Source organism: Centrocercus urophasianus, unplaced genomic scaffold (genome assembly GCF_019232065.1).
Source record: "Centrocercus urophasianus isolate 14NV4802_14NV808 unplaced genomic scaffold, USGS_Curo_1.0 seq_15, whole genome shotgun sequence".
NCBI lineage: Eukaryota > Metazoa > Chordata > Aves > Galliformes > Phasianidae > Centrocercus > Centrocercus urophasianus.
The window spans coordinates 42,455,659-42,460,604 of NW_024884697.1; the positions used below are offsets into that span (position 1 = coordinate 42,455,659).

Sequence of the window (4,946 nt, forward strand, 5' to 3'; positions counted from 1 at the left end):
AAAGGAAAGGAAAGGAAAGGAAAGGAAAGGAAAGGAAAGGAAAGGAAGAGAGGCCTAGAATTGCAATTGAATCAAAAAACAACAACAAAAGAGCAAGCCTAGCCTTTGTCAAACTCTTATACTGCTAGAATAAATAATGGAAAAAAACTTAATGTGAATCAAAATCAAAGACAGAGAAACTGCTGGGTCTGCTCTCTGCACGCCTTTGAACTGGCCTAAGCATGCCTCAGTAGAGGCTGGGAAACGTGCGTATACTAGTTTGAGGATTTCACAAGTATGAAAAATAAAGAGCCTTTAGTTTGTATATTTTGTTTAGCTAAGTGTAGCACCACACACACCTTGTCAAAAAAAAAAAAAAGGGTTTTGATCAAGTCTTTTTGTACTTTTAAAAGGCAAGTAAACAGACGGCAAGATACTGACTGGTTTAGCTCTCCAGTCAACACACATGGAGAGCAAACTTATTTTCTTCTGGGTACTACTTCTAATTGGGTTCTTTCCAGTGTGAACTCTAGGATAAGAGCTCCATGTGAGCTTGCAAGGACTCCATTAAGTGTGTCTAGTATAAGTCTTGGTCACTGTTTACAGCAGACAACATGATACGAAAGTCATCTGTACTTTCTGCGTACTTGGTGCATCCTTAGGACTGCAGATAGAGAAGCAATAGAGAGGTCAATGCAGATATCCCACACTGGTAATACAAAGCAGAAATAAAAAGCACAGATTCCACAATGGGAAAGAGTCTGATGTTACTAGCTTGGAAAAAATAAAAAAGCTCGGACAGAATGAAGAAAAGAATTAGGTCACTGACTCTAAGCCAGGAAAAAAATACATGCAAGAGGAAATTAGAGCAGCAGAAGTATTTCATATTAGCTCATCCAAAGACTTAACGTGCATGGGCAGCAGTATGTTCTGTCTTCTGGAAAACTATTGTGGGCAGGAAAGATTGTTAGGAATTTCTGTGCCATCTCCACAATGTAACTGATCCTACCCAACAAATTACATATGTGGCAGTATATATAAGATATATCTTTCAAGTCTGAAAGCCTAATACTGGGGTCAGCTTAATAACAACTAGCACAAAGCCTGCTTTTTAACCCTGTACAGTATAAGATACCTTACATTATACCCACATTGCCAGAACATCATCAAGATTGCATTTTTTTCCGAACATTTTTTTCCTTCCACTGCACATATGGATATTTAATAAAGTAAACATTTCTCCACATTAAAATTATTCTCTTAAAAGGATGGAATTTACTGTTGTTATCACTCAAAGGGTCCCAAACATTCAGCAGAAATGGGCTAGCCAGAATCTCATGGAGCAGAAAAGGGAAACACCTGGGATGGAATAGAGTCATACAGAGGCTGGGAACTGGTTGATGGGATAGCAACTCTGCAGAAGGGGTTTTGCAGAGTCGTGGAGGACAAATCAAATATGAACAAGATGTTTGTTTGTGCAGGAAAGGAAAAAAAAAAAGAAAAAAAAAAAAGCAGCTAATCACGTGGTGCAAGCAGATAACAAAAAAGTCAAAAGTAGTGCTTATTTCCCTCTCCAGCTTTAGACTTTTCCATACAAGCCAAACTGGAGATAGCCTTCTGGAGTGCCAATGAGAGGATAATAGATCTAAAGCATACAACAAAATGGTCTAAAGGCTAATGTGAAAAACAAGTGGTCCTCTCGTGCCTAAAGAGCATTGTAGAAAAAGTGAAAGCAGACAGTTCTCAAAGTCATGCAGTTAAAGGGCCTAAGGCAATGAATGATCAGATACTTCAGAAAGGGATCTTTCAATGAGAGTAGTGAAGCACTGGAAAGAGGGCTTAGGGAAGCAGTGAGATCTCCTTTCTTTGAGATTCAAAAAATGCAGCTGTTCCAAGGCCCTGAGCAACCTGACTTACTTAACTTATGAACTGTTATTAACCTATGAATGATTTTCCCACCTGCTTGGTGGGGAGATGGACAAGGTCATTCAGAGTCTCTTCTGACGTAACGTTTTCTAAGGTTCTATTACTCAAAGCGCTGTGAGTCTGAAGAACCTAAAGCTCATATCATACATGAATGCTGCCTCTCTGCCCTAACTAGTATCAGATCCAGGTAAACCCTAGCACAGCTAGTATCTGCTGGTAATGGCACTGTCCATGCTTTTGGAAAAAACAACACCTACAAAGCTGTAGCACTTCAAAGGCGTTTTGAATTCCCATGTCTTACCTTGCAGACAATATTCCAAACCCAGAACAACTCACCCCAGTTCAAAAGAGGGTTCCTCTGTGCTTTTTTTTTCTGAAGTTTCTGTTGAAGCAAGCCAACATACAGGGGGAAAAAAAATAGAATCATATGGTCAAGAGAGCAAGCAGGTAGGGATTGACTCAGTAGTTCATTGATTAAGGCACTGAAGTAAGTGAAAAAAGAACTGGTGACAATTAGAAAAGGGGAGGATCAGAAGGTGTCTGCTCCCCAGCATATTCACACACTTTATATGTGAGAATCATCAACTAAATGATTCAAGGAGAACAGAAAAATACCTTGGTCTTCTCTCCTGGTTGAGATCACTTTTTGCGTTTTCTTCATAGTGAATAACAAAGGAAAAGAAATACAAATGGAGAGAAAGTGGGAACTTACACTGAAGGGACTGAAGAAGTGAATTCTGTCTGTTTTTGAGCCTTTGACTGTCAATGTGATACAAGACCAGTCACTCAAACCAACACTTCACAGGTAATGAGCCATAACAGGAGTCCTTCTCTTGACACTCTGAAGTCTAATACAGAAAACACTGGTGCACTTCCATGTGTAGCTAGAGCCAATATCAGCTGTGTTTGGAATATACAGGCAAGTTATTTAATGTTCCAGGGTCACTCACTGCTTCTGGGATCAATGCATAGAGGCCTCTCTCCATACTATTCAGCCCAGCTTGCAGAATGGTACTGAATTCTCCATGGAGTCTACTGGCAATATGTCCTGGCCTGGCTTGACTCCTAAGCTCAGAAATTGTCAGAGAGGAACTGACATGATCCAAACCCATGTTAGGAAGTGTTTTAACAGTTCAAAGCAGGAGTTTAGTGATCACCAGTGCATAAGGCATAGAACTACATGTGAAACAATGAGAAAAATTAAGATACTGAATAAATGGCCGTGACGCAAATTCTGTCCTCCTCAATTAGTAAACACAGCTCTCCTCTTTAACTTTTCCAAATTAGCCCCTCATGTATTCTCTTTGACCTTTCTTTTCTGAACTGTAGAGGAGGTATTTGAGATAAGATCTTGGTGCACTACTGTTCAAAATCAGTCAGGTTCCCGAGATTTCCATTAATCCTCCTGCTTGTCTTCTTTGTATGTTGTGACATTTTAAAGTTATATTCCAAACTCACTTCATACCATATTTTTGTAGCATAAAATCCAGCCAGAATCCAACACCCAAGCTACAACTGCTTTGTAATAAATAATAAATCTTTTCTAAAACAATAACAATGTTCTTGATCAATTGTGTTTGCTTTTAAGTCAGTTTGATTGCTTTAAATTATGCAGTCCTCAATTTTACACTTGGTTTTGTCTTTAAGTTCAGGAAGTTTGCCTTGAATATTTTTGATGCTGATTAGGTAAATGGGAAATACCTTGAAGTTCCCTTTTTCAGAGGATCTATTCTGAGTAACATTGAGGTATCTGTTAAATCTCCCAAATTTTTAATATTTCATTAACAACTACATGAGACAGAAAGGCAACGTCAGGAGACACCACCTTCTTAGTGTCAGGCTGACAGAACTGAAACCTATACCCTGCATCTAGATTTTTGCAGAATGTCTTCTCCTTGAAGCTGGCATAGGCCATGGAGAAACTAATGACTATCTTATATCTTCTTTAAGCTAACGGAATATGAGTAAGCTGATGTTGAATAACATGTTGAATAATGAGGTGTCACTTCTCTGTAAAAGACATGTTGTGGCTCAACTGCAGTCCTGTAAACTCAGGCACTGATGATCCTTGCTCCATGATTTCACACACCATCCAGGAAACATAAGAGACCAACTAAGTTCCTTCTCAGGGCCTGGCATACCACAATGGAGGAGGAACTGTAAAGTCTTCACCCAGTCAAAAACACATTCTGAAAGAACAGTGTTTTATGTAGATAGCAGAAAGAAAAATCCTTCTGGGGTGAAAAGTGCTAACTGTTTTTGAAAAAAACAGAATTTTCAAAAAATGTTTTTGAGAAAATCAAAGTAGATCTCTACAGAATCTTAAGCTGGACTGCCAGCTGCTGGGGAGCAAGATGGGTTGGGAGCCATGTAGTTGAGGAGCTGTCAATTCAGAGAGATTAGGATTGTATCAGCCTCAGATAGTGGGCATACCAGCAAGTCCTTGGAAAGGAAAGGCTAGGAAGGCCCAGCTTGAAGAATCATTTAAATTTTAGTGGAAAATATCTTTCAGCAGATTGTCAATACTCTCTTTCTCAGAAAGCTTAGCAATGGTGCTACCACATCACCTTAACCCTGCCAAGTATGAACATGAGTGGGAGAAAGGACCTCAACCTTGTAAAGGGAAAATAGAAGGCTGGAGAAACTCGCTTATCTCCAAAGAAAACAAGGTACCATTTTTAAGTCTAAAATGATTTTTGCTACTTATGTCACAGAAAGTGCTTCTCAGTTGCAGGTAATTTTTAGCAGGATCTGAAAGGTCCATTATAAAACAGAAGATGACCTACTCTATCTGTTCAAATTCCTAGACTTCAGCAGTCCCCTCCAGGAGATCTTACTGCACTGATCTATGAAGGGTCCTCACTGCATTTGCAACCCAAGGTAGATTTAAATGAACAGATGTACAACAGCTGAGTAATTTTAGCTTTATTTGGCACATATCCTATTGGCAAGCTCATCACTTTCTATGTCTTTCTTTTTCATAAAAATTCCCTTGATATGTATGTTGACCAGAGCTGCTGTGAGGGCAAAATATGCTTTAG

The 4,946-nt window shown here is 39.2% G+C and overlaps 1 long non-coding RNA gene across 1 annotated transcript in view; it reads left to right on the forward strand.

Moving 5' to 3' along the window:
* The window catches only part of LOC122158917, a 12,283-nt gene extending 7,715 nt beyond the window's left edge, over positions 1 to 4,568 (forward strand). The window contains exons 2-3 of the long non-coding RNA XR_006168344.1: positions 2,569 to 2,710; positions 4,444 to 4,568. This is a non-coding gene — a long non-coding RNA (uncharacterized LOC122158917). The remainder of the gene's footprint in view (positions 1 to 2,568; positions 2,711 to 4,443) is intronic.
* Positions 4,569 to 4,946: the final 378 nt, after the last annotated feature.